Here is a 12,500-nt window from a genome sequence, read left to right as displayed (position 1 = left end):
ATACATACATACATACCTACATACTTGCATACATACATACAAACTTACATACATACATACATATTTCACACATACATACTTACTTGCATACATACATACATACAGTGATACCTCGGTACTCGACCATAATCCGTTCGAGATCCGTGTTCGACCTCCGATTTGTTCGAGTACCGAATTTTTTTTCCCCATAAGAAATAATGGTATATATTCTATTCCGTTCCCAAGCACTCGAACAGGCCCAAAATATTAATAAAACGTGTACCTAAACAACAATAATTATCTAAATGTGTATGAAATTGGTCAGAAAATCCTATAAAACAATTTTAAACCATTTACTGTACTAAAATAAAACAATTTTAAACCATTTTCTGTACTGTAGTGAACATACCTTTGAGCAGCGGTTCGATGGCATACAGGGATGGATGTGGAGAGGATGGAAGGGGGAGGTTACTGCTTGGAAGGAGAGTCCCCTTCCATGATGTGGCGGGGTAGTTCTCCTTCAGGAGTTGTTTCTCTCTCCAATGAAAGGGTGGGCAGATCTATTTCAGGGGTTTCTTCTCTTCTTTGTCTCTTCTTTGGAGGAGAAACAGGCTTTGATGTAGCAGCTTTCTTTTCTTTTGTGAAAAACTGGTCTATTGTTAATTGTTTCTTCCTCCTCTGCAGTATTCTTCGAAAATGATACATGACACTATCATTAAACATATGCACTGCCCGGTTTGCTACTGCAATTTCTGGGTGGTATTTTTCAGCAAAAGCCTGCACATCTGCCCACTTGGAACAAATTTCATTGATGAGAGAACTTGGAACATCCTCCCTTACCTCATCCTCTTCTGAAGATTCCTGCTCCACAATCAGATCCTGCTGCTGTTGTTGTTGCAGGTGCAACAATTCCTCCACAGTCAACTCGGTAGAATGGCTTTCTACAAGCTCATCAATATCATCCTTGTCGACCTCAAGCCCCAAACTCCTGCCCATGACAACAATTTCCTCAACGACATCAGTGTCATCAGAAATTACAGGGGTAGCAGTGCTTGGACCCGCCTCTGGTTGGAAACCTTCAAACTCCCTCTCTGTGACACATGATGGCCACAGCTTACGCCAGGCAGAGTTCAATGTCCTATAGGTCACACCTCGCCAAGCTTGGTCAATCATGTTAACAGAGTTGAGGATGCTGAAGTGTTCCTTCCAGAATTCCTTTAGGGTCAACTTCGTGTCACTGGTCACTTCAAAACACTTTCTGAAAAGGGCCTTGGTATAGAGTTTTTTGAAGTTTGAAATGACCTGTTGGTCCATGGGCTGGAGTATGGGAGTAGTATTGGGGGGCAAGAATTTGGTACTCGACCATAATCCGTTCGAGATCCGTGTTCGACCTCCGATTTGTTCGAGTACCGAATTTTTTTTCCCCATAAGAAATAATGGTATATATTCTATTCCGTTCCCAAGCACTCGAACAGGCCCAAAATATTAATAAAACGTGTACCTAAACAACAATAATTATCTAAATGTGTATGAAATTGGTCAGAAAATCCTATAAAACAATTTTAAACCATTTACTGTACTAAAATAAAACAATTTTAAACCATTTTCTGTACTGTAGTGAACATACCTTTGAGCAGCGGTTCGATGGCATACAGGGATGGATGTGGAGAGGATGGAAGGGGGAGGTTACTGCTTGGAAGGAGAGTCCCCTTCCATGATGTGGCGGGGTAGTTCTCCTTCAGGAGTTGTTTCTCTCTCCAATGAAAGGGTGGGCAGATCTATTTCAGGGGTTTCTTCTCTTCTTTGTCTCTTCTTTGGAGGAGAAACAGGCTTTGATGTAGCAGCTTTCTTTTCTTTTGTGAAAAACTGGTCTATTGTTAATTGTTTCTTCCTCCTCTGCAGTATTCTTCGAAAATGATACATGACACTATCATTAAACATATGCACTGCCCGGTTTGCTACTGCAATTTCTGGGTGGTATTTTTCAGCAAAAGCCTGCACATCTGCCCACTTGGAACAAATTTCATTGATGAGAGAACTTGGAACATCCTCCCTTACCTCATCCTCTTCTGAAGATTCCTGCTCCACAATCAGATCCTGCTGCTGTTGTTGTTGCAGGTGCAACAATTCCTCCACAGTCAACTCGGTAGAATGGCTTTCTACAAGCTCATCAATATCATCCTTGTCGACCTCAAGCCCCAAACTCCTGCCCATGACAACAATTTCCTCAACGACATCAGTGTCATCAGAAATTACAGGGGTAGCAGTGCTTGGACCCGCCTCTGGTTGGAAACCTTCAAACTCCCTCTCTGTGACACATGATGGCCACAGCTTACGCCAGGCAGAGTTCAATGTCCTATAGGTCACACCTCGCCAAGCTTGGTCAATCATGTTAACAGAGTTGAGGATGCTGAAGTGTTCCTTCCAGAATTCCTTTAGGGTCAACTTCGTGTCACTGGTCACTTCAAAACACTTTCTGAAAAGGGCCTTGGTATAGAGTTTTTTGAAGTTTGAAATGACCTGTTGGTCCATGGGCTGGAGTATGGGAGTAGTATTGGGGGGCAAGAATTTGATTTTGATAAAGCTGTATTCTTCTTTCAAGTCATCCTCGAGACCTGGAGGATGTGCAGGAGCATTGTCCATAACCAGAAGACATTTCATTGGCAAGCTCTTTTCAATGAGGTAAGCCTTAACCTGGGGGGCAAACACTTCGTTTATCCACTCAGTAAAGAATTGTCTTGTGACCCAAGATTTAGTGTTCGAGCGCCACATAACTGGTAGTGCACTTTTACAAATATTATTTCGTTTGAACACCCGGGGGTTGTCCGAGTGGTACACTAACAAGGGTTTGATCTTGCAATCGCCACTTGCATTTGCACACAGCAACAATGTTAGCCTATCTTTCATTGGCTTGTGACCTGGCATCTTCGTCTCGTCCTTGGTAATGTACGTATTGGCTGGCATTTTCTTCCAAAATAACCCAGTCTCATCACAATTAAAGACTTGTTGTGCGATCAAATTTTGTTCATTTATGTACCGATCGAATTCCCCCACGTATTTATCGGCTGCAATTTGATCCGAACTAGCTGCCTCCCCATGCCTAGTAACACGATGAATACCTGTTCTATTACGAAACTTTTCAAACCAACCCCTGCTCGCTTTAAATGTAAATGAATCACTTTCACTGGTACTCGGACTTTTCTTCACTAATTCTTCATAGATATGCAACGCTTTTTCACAAATGAACGCTTCACTAACACTTTCCCCGGCCAACTGTTTTTCTTTAATAAATATTAAAAGCAACTTTTCCATCTCCTCAATCACTTGTGGCCTTTGCTTAGTTACCGCCGTAACTCCCGTTGCAACATTCGCCTTCTTAATCATTTCTTTATGCTTTAAAAACGTAGAAATGGTCGACTTCGCCATTCCGTATTCTACCGCTAAATCGGACACTCGTACACCATTCTCATATTTCGCTATAATTTCCTTCTTCAACTCGATCGTTGTTCGCACTGTTTTCCTCTTCTCCTTCCCCTTAACACTCATTACTTTCTTGGGACTCATTATGAAAGCTAAAAAAGCAATTAAAAGCACTGAAAATCACTAAATCACAACGAATGCTGATCGCGCGTTGTCTGAGTGACGCTCTCGAGAGAACTGATGCTTCCCGAACAAGCGAGAGTGGCCGAGATGGCGCGATCATCACAAAGCCCATGCGGTCGTCACGTGTTCGGCTGGTCGAGTACCGAATTTTTGGTCGAGCACCGCAGCAAAAATTTCTCGAAAATTTTGGTCGAACTCCGAATTGTTCGAGTATAGAGTCGTTCGACTACCGAGGTATCACTGTACATACATTCATACTTGCATATATACTGTACATAAATACATACATACATGCATACATTCATACATATATACTTACATACATGCATACATACATACATACATACATACAGGCATACATACATACATACATACATACTTACATACATGCATACATTCATACATATATACTTACATACATACTGTACATACATACATACATACTTACATAGATACATACATACATACATCCATACATACATACATCCAAACACAACATGAAAACAACATGAACTAATCCAGTGCCAAATAGAAAGACTATATTTCCATATGCAACAGAAAGAAGGGTTTTCAAAAGAAGGATTCATGAAGTCCCTTACATAGGAACTCTTTTAACCTCCAGGAATATAAAGTCATCTGCATCTTCATCTCCAAGAGGAGATTTGTCTGGATCTAATTAAATCTGGGACTTCGTGTCATGGCAATAATGCTGTTACTCTGTGATCCACAGGTAGAGAGAGGAGGGGGACATTTCTCGGTTCTCTTTATAATTAGATATTCTCTTTCGTCTTCTTTGTACTTTTTATGTATATATATATATATATATATATATATATATATATATATATATATATATATATATATATATATGTATATATATCTATATATTTATATATATATACATATATATACATATATATATATATGTGTGTGTGTATACTTTGCTCATATATAGGTAGATAGATAAATAAATGTATATGTTTATATGACCATATATAACGGATTTTGAGCGAAGCGAAAAATCTATTTTTGGGTGAGATAGCCATGTCGTCCTGATGGAAGTTCCTTTAAGTGTAGCTTTCCAGGGTATATTTGACTACAGTGATATTCCCAGAGAATTTTACCTTAAAGTCTCCAGAATTCTAACTCCTGGCGCGAATATCCCTAACTTTTCCTTTTAGGGATATCGCATAATGTCAGAGGACGTATTCTTGATATGCCACATAGCTATATTTACCCCGAATAGCGTTTACGCTTCGAGGGGGAAAAGTGGAAAGAAAACGAAAGGGGAGCCGTTATAAGGTGCCTCTCCTCCATTACTGTTTGAGTCTCTATATGACGTCATATCCGTCCGCCATCTTTATTCCTTGTAGCGTTAGCGAGGTGCTACAGATACAGTACTTTCGGGAGGGATCCTTTCAGTCCTTTTTTGATAAAAGGAGGACGGGTCCATCAGGACGACATGGCTATCTCACCCAAAAAATAGATTTTCCTCTTCGCTCAAAATCCGTATTTTGGGCTCAAGCCATGTCGTCCTGATGGAAGTTTACCAGAGCATTAATGTATCTGTGGATTTACTATTTGTGCCTTAACCTCAAGACAGAATTTTCTTGGTCACTGAGACCTAGAGACATATGATGTTACCGTTATACATCATTTCTTCTAATCATGAACCATGTTAGTGCTTCCTGCCCCCTACAAGGAAGAATCATGCCAGACTCTGGAAAAAATCTCGAGGATTGCTTATTTCATATGAATATCCTAGCAACCAAAAAGGTATACCAGTCTCATCGTATACCTTCCCAATAAGAGTTTGTATTCGAAAACGAACAAATGCATGTATGAGTAACTGACGCCTCCCCTGGGTATACAGAGCTAACTGTATGCAAAGACAGACAAGTTTGTATCCATGTAAAAACAATCGTTTGTATAAGTCAGCATCCCATCAAAGGCATCGTGGGTGAGTTGTAAGCAAAGACAGACAGTATCTATCTGTATAGGAACTAGGTATGTATACACATAAAGAAGGTTTGTTAACTATAGGAACAATTTCTACAGTTATTCTTTCATTAATATGCAAAATAAAAGGGTGATCATAATAATGCTCTACACATTTTTATTTATCTGAATTTGGGGCGAATAAGACGCAAATTTCAAATGGTATTTTATTGACAATCAATAAAATATGTAAATCAGTCTACATTTTATCGAATAATATAAAATGTTTGTGATATAAATTAAGCATAAATATACTGGTAATGCCAGAAATACTTGTTTCATCTGAAAAGAAACCACTATTTTCCACTAAAATGAAAATTCAGAAATTTTCTATTCTAAATTTCTGTCATTACTGTCTGTTCACACTTGTGTAAAGGAGTAAAGGACATACGGCACACGTGCTATTCTTTATGCTTCTTTCACCTGTATTATTTGGAACAGTCTGTAATGTCACCATTATGACATGCCACTTAACATCTTGTACTGTCAGAAGTCAGCACGCACACCCTGCACATAACAGTCCCAATAGATTCACTGTTCCTCGCAGTATTAAGCGACAGGTTTTAGTACACTACCTGCCGCCACCACAAACCTCTTGATCTCTTGTACCTGCTTCGCATAGTGTTTGAAAAACACTCTGGATGACTTCCATCCAGTATACGAGCGAAGACGTTCGAAATCCATATATTGGAAAAAATTCAGAGACGAAGCAATTTTTCTCGGATCGTGACCTGCGGGTGTACCATCGGGATCCGCTCTGCGAATGAAGTAGGTGATCTTCGCCCTTAGTTGTTTTAGAGACAAATTTGAACCTGATGTTTCTCCTTTAAAGAGCTGTCCTCCCCTAAAGTCTGAAGTTCTAGGAAGATAGACCTTTAGGCCCTCAACTGGACAGAGAGACATCTTCCTTCAGAGTGCAGATTCTCCAGGGACCCCACCTTTTGGTGGGTAGCTCGTCCTTAGCGAGAAACGTTGGATCAGGGAAAAGATTCAATTCTCCCCTTTCTGTGAACTGAATATGGCCCTCATCTCTAGACAGGGCCACTATTTCACTAACTCTGGCCCCTGAGGCTAGTGCAAATAGGAATATAACGTTTTGGGTCAAATCTTTCAGAGAGCAGTTCTCATTGTTCAGTGTTGATGCAAAGTGAAGAACTTTATCCAAGGATCATGAGATGCCTCGGGGTTGCTGCGGGTCTGATTCTAGCACAGGCCTTAGGAATCTTGTTAAAGATTTTGTTAGAGAAGTCTACTTGGAAGGCGTACAGCAAGGGTTTAGTCAAGGGAGATTTACACGTTGATATCGTGTTGGCTGCTAAACTTTGTTCATGGAAATAAAGAAGGATAAACAGAAATCTGTTGAGATTTCTTTTGGATTCTTTGCCTTGACAAATGCAACCCATTTCTTCCAAGACGACTCATATTGTCTTATGGTAGATTTAGACTTATATTCTTCTAAGAAGTTTATACTGTCTCTCGAAATCCCGAATCTTTTCTTAACTGCTAAGGAGAGAAAATCTTGAGATGAAGGTTCCGGGTTTTCTGTGATGAAGCGAAGACAGTCGACTTCTGCACTTGTTGTGTCAGAACTGGGTACGGCAACGGAACCAGTCTCAACCGCAGTTCCAATACTAGCGGGAACCAGATGCTGTTCAGCCACTTGTGGGCCACTATAGCTGCTGTTCCTTGAAAGGATTTCAGTTTGTTGATGACTTTCAGTAGAAGATTGGGTGGAGGGAACAGGTAAATCCTGGACCATCTATTCCAATCGAGGGACATCGCGTCCACTGCTTCTGCTAGAGGGTCCTCGTATGGGGCCACGTAACGAGGTAGTTTCTTGTTGTCGCTCTTTGCGAAGAGGTCGATTTGCAGTTCTGGGACTTGATGGAAGATGAAGGAGAACGATCCTGCGTCTAGGGACCATTCTGACTCTATCGGCTTGAACCTGGATAGAGCGTCCGCCGTCACATTGCGGAACCCTTGGAGGTGAACTGCTGATAAGTGCCATCTCTTCTTTTCCGCCAAACGGAAGATGGCCAACATCACTTGGTTGATTTGGGGCGATCTCGAGCCTTGTCCATTCAGACATCTCACTATCACCTCGCTGTCCAGAACTAGTCATATGTGGGTCGAGCTGCGAGGAGCCAGTTTCTTCAGTGTAAGGAAAACTGCCATGGCTTCCAGAATATTGATGAGGAAGGTCTTGAACAGAGAGGACCAAGTCCCATGGACTTTCCGTTGGTGAGAGTGGCCTCCCCATCCTTCCTTTGATGCGTCTGTGTGGATGATGACTGAAGGTGGAGGTGGTTGTAAAAGCACCGATTTCCTCAGGTGCTTGGCCTCTGACCACATCTTGAGAAGTGATCGTAGACGAGTCGGTATTGGTCTTCTTAGAGCTCTTCGAGCGTTTGATGCGTATCTTTTCCAGACTCCTGTTGCATCTTTTAATTGTGCTCTTAGCACCGGGTCTGTCACTGATGCAAACTGAAGGGAGTCCAGCACTCTCTCCTGTTGGTGTCTTGATATCCGATCGGATTTCAGAAGTCTCTTGGCAGATCCCGCTATCTCTCCCCTCTTCTTTGATGGAATGGAGAGGCGGCGTGACTGTAAGTTCCAGTGAATTCCAAGCCATTGAAACTTCTGAGCTGGAGAAAGTCGAGACTTTTTGACATTGATCTTGAATCCCAGATGTTCCAGGAACTGGATCACTTCTTTGGAAGCTTGCATGTACTCCGTCTCGGATGCTGCCCACACCAGCCAATCGTCCAGGTAACCCATTACCTGAACACCCTTTAGGCGTAGTTGATGAACGACTGCGTTTGCAAGCTTCGTGAAGATCCTTGGGGCTATGTTTAGCCCGAAGGGCATGGCTCTGAAGACATATTGTTTCTTCTGAAGCCTGAATCCTAGGTAGGAGGAAATTTGACGATTGATTAGGATATGCCAATAGGCATCTGCCATGTCTATTGAGACTGTGTATTCCTTCTTGGGCAATAGGGTCCTTATATGTTGAAGGGTTAACATCCTGAACTTGTAATTTACTATGAACTTGTTGAGTGGCGACAAGTCCAAAATGACTCTGAGTTTGTCTGAGTCCTTCTTGGAAACACAAAACAGCCTTCCTTGGAATTTGATGGACTTTGCCCTCTTTATCACTCTTTGCGCAGGAGTTCTCGAATGTATTCTTCCAGAACGGGGGTGGAGTGTTGGAAGAATTGAGGGAAAGATGGTGGAGCTACATTCCAGCTCCACCCCAGTCCGTTCTTGATTAGGCTTTGGGCCCAGGGATCAAAGGTCCAGCGATCCCGAAATAAGTAGAGTCTTCCTCCTACCTGAAGCATCTCACTTTTGCTGCTGACCGGAGGACTTGCCTCCTTGACCGCGTCCTCCTCTATTGCCTCTGCCTTTTGAGGGGCGTCTAGAAGAACCTCTAAATGTTCCTCTGGCTTTCGGCCGAAAGGTAGTAGACAGCCTCTCAAAGGCTGGAGTAAAGGCTGGTGACTATGTCGCCAACTGCTGGGGTACCAACTGGTAGGTAGTAGGAGGTTGTGCTACCACCTGGGGCACCGCGGTTGCGGGAAGTTGTTGTTGCCGTTGTTTATAATCATATACTGTAGTTCCAGCCGGCATATGCCGGCAGGGTAGCACCAGGGTACAGTTCAGTCAATGTATAGTTGACTGTAGTATAGGCCGGCAATTCGCCGGCCGCCGGCTGATCGCCGGCTGTCAGCATTCCATGCCAGCCAGCAACAGGTGTTTATACACAGCGGTCGGCAACCTCTCCGGCTGTCGGCAGCTTGCCGGCTGTCGGCAGCGTGCTAGTTGCCGGCAGCTAGCTAGAGCTGCCGGCAGGGTAGAACCCAGTGGTACCAGCTAATAGAGAGAGAGAGAAAGCATAGATAGAAGGATGGTGTAAGAGCTCTGCCTTTCAACCTTCTTCCAGAATGAGTGTTCAAAAGGAAGGGGAGAAAGTGTCATTCAGGCTTCCAACCATCCACAACTATTACCAGTCTCTGCCGGCACAGTTTATGAATGGCAGTCCAAGAGAGGACTGAAAAACACTCTACAGATAAGGGATCTTCTGCTGGCAGCCGGCACCGCCGGCCCAACTCCCCCGGAGCACTATGTCCGTAAGGGAGAGTTGAGTGACTGTACGACATGGACAGAAACCCGAGCCATTCCCACAACCTGCCGGCAATCGGCTCGATTGTAGGACGATGGCCAAGAGTTTGTGATAGCTAGGCCATCACTAAAGGACAGAATGGGGAGGGGTGAGGGTCCTATTGAGTGTGGGAGGAGCCAGCAGGTTGCCAGTCCTACCTCACCTAACGAACTCTGTTCCAGTATTAAAGCCAACCCAGGTGGCAGGAGAATTATATTCTCAAGCCTAGGGTCAACTAATACAGCAAAGGGGCCGGCAGCACCCTCGCTGCCACCCCTAAACAGTAGAGGAACAGAGTTCTAGTACCAGAGTCGCCTAGGCAGTAGAAGAATTCTATTCTTCAGCCTAGGGTCTGCCAGCACAGGACTAGTCAGCTAGACCACAGGGAGAAGATATCATATATAAAGCCTTCAAGTGTGGTCTAGAGAGGTCTAGCCTCCTATGCCGGTAGCCTAGTCCAGCAGGGGAATGCTATTCACCCTGTTAGCCAGCCACCGGCAACAGACTAAATACTCTGAGGTTCTAACCAAAACCCAAAAACCTGCCTCTGCAGTTACAGGGAAAGAACATAAAACCCTAGCCTAATCATGCTTGAATTACAGCTCAAGGAACGATAGACTAGGGTTATAGCCTAGGCTAACTCAGAGTGTAGAAGAGATTGCCCTTAAATCTCCATAGGAGATAAGTGTCGTTTTATTAATGGATTAGAAGATATCTATCTCTGTCTGTATCAATAAAAACGACACATAAGGGCAATCGGGGAACATGTTTGAAAGTATACTAAAGCCACTAGGCTAGTAGCCTAGTGGCAGTGAGAATCGTTTACCTAAATCACCGAAACTTTCTCGTATATTATCTTGGAAGAGGAAAATTTTAGCTATCAATTTATCTTACATGTATAAAATACGCCTAAGGCTTCATTAAAATTATAACACTAGGAAAATCTATTATATCATGCATGAAAATACTAAAACTGAACGCCTAGGCTAGGAAGCCTAGCGTAAACACGGTTGTTACCTAAATCGCCGAAGCTGATATCAATACTATCGGCATAATATAAAGAATTCCTAGCAATGAAGGCTAAATAGCTAAAGATATTTAAGCTATTAAAACCGGGAAGGTCGTTCTGGCTAACTAAATGACTCATGCGTTACGAACGACAGTGCCCATGACGCCTCCGGCTTAGGCAACAGCTCTTGCAACGTTAATTTAACTATAATTCATATCAAAATAAGGCAAGAGCTTACATTTATACAATGTAAAGATCAATACTCAACTTTCCAGAGGCAGATGAGGCTGGAGAAAGCATGATTAATCAAAAAAACTTCCAAAATAACGAGAGAGCACAGGAAAATCACCGAGCAATGGCGCTACTATGAAAGGAATAAAGATGGCGGACGGATATGACGTCATCTAGAGACTCAAACAGTAATGGAGGAGAGGTACCTTATAATGGCTCCCCTTTCGTTTTCTTACCACTTTTCCCCCTCGAAGCGTAAACGCCATTAGGGGTGAAGAGAGCTATGTGGCGTGTCAAGAATACGTCCTCTGATATTATGCGATATCCCTTAAAGGAAAAGTTTAGGGATATTCGTGCCAGGCGTTAGAATTCTGGAGACCTCAAGGTAAAATTCTCTGGGAATATCACTGCATTCAAATATACCCTAGGAAGCTACACTTAAAGGAACTTCCATCAGGACGACATGGCCTGAGCCCAAAAAATAGTATATATACATACTTATATATGTGTGTTATGTACATACATATATATATATATATAATATATATATATATATATATAATATATATATATATATATGTACATATACAACCATATATATATATGTTTTATATATATATATATATATATATATATATATATATATATATATATATATATATATATATATATATATATATATATTGTATTTGTAAGCTTGTGCATTTTCCATTATATATTTGAATCGTAGTTCCTAAAAAATAATTGAAAAAAATTTCCTTAATTGAGACATCTAAAGTTGTAACTGGAAAAAAAAAACAGAAATTCAAAATCGGCGGATAATAACATTGGCGATATTAAAAGACCACTAAATTTATAAACACCCGCTAAATATTTGACAGGTATATGACACAAGAACGCCGTAATGGAAGTGTTAAAGTAAGATTGAAAAGATAAAGTTTATTTCCCTATTAAACGTCCTTATGGCCAGGAATTGTGGTTTCGACTCTCTCTTTATCTCCGGAATCATAGGTGGTATCTTTTTTAAGTACCACCCGGTTGGCCACCTCTTCCTAAGTGCTTTTCTTGTTTGATCGTTTTATTGTCTTACTTTTATCTGACCTAAAAATAGGCATTTTTATTATTATTATTATTATTATTATTATTATTATTATTATTATAATTATTATTATTATTTTATTATTATTATTATTATTATTATCATTATTTTGTTATCATTATCATTATTATTATTATTAGTAGTAGTAGTAGTATTAGTAGTAGTAGTAGTAGTAGTAGTAGTAGTAGTATCATTGTTATTATTATTAGCTATGCTACAACCCTAATTGGAAAAGCAGGATGCTTTTCAAGGGCTCCAACAGGAAAAAATAGCCCTGTGGGGAAAGGAAAAGTGAAAATAAATAAACAAGAGAACTAATACACAATTAGGATAGAATATTTCAAGAACAGCAACAACATCAAAATAGATCTTTCATATATAAAATATAAAAAGAGGCTTATGTCATCATGTTCAATATT

The 12,500-nt window shown here is 41.2% G+C and overlaps 1 protein-coding gene across 1 annotated transcript in view; it reads right to left on the bottom strand.

The window, feature by feature from the left end:
• LOC137622736 (transmembrane protein 245-like) overlaps positions 1–12,500 on the bottom strand; it is a 63,067-nt gene that overhangs the window by 9,394 nt on the left and 41,173 nt on the right. The gene's annotated exons all lie outside the window — the stretch shown is intronic.

The sequence above is a fragment of the Palaemon carinicauda genome, chromosome 29, assembly GCF_036898095.1.
Source record: "Palaemon carinicauda isolate YSFRI2023 chromosome 29, ASM3689809v2, whole genome shotgun sequence".
Classification (NCBI taxonomy): domain Eukaryota; kingdom Metazoa; phylum Arthropoda; class Malacostraca; order Decapoda; family Palaemonidae; genus Palaemon; species Palaemon carinicauda.
The sequence above is the reverse complement of the archived record's forward strand: the minus strand, read 5'-3'. Positions and strand labels throughout refer to the sequence as shown.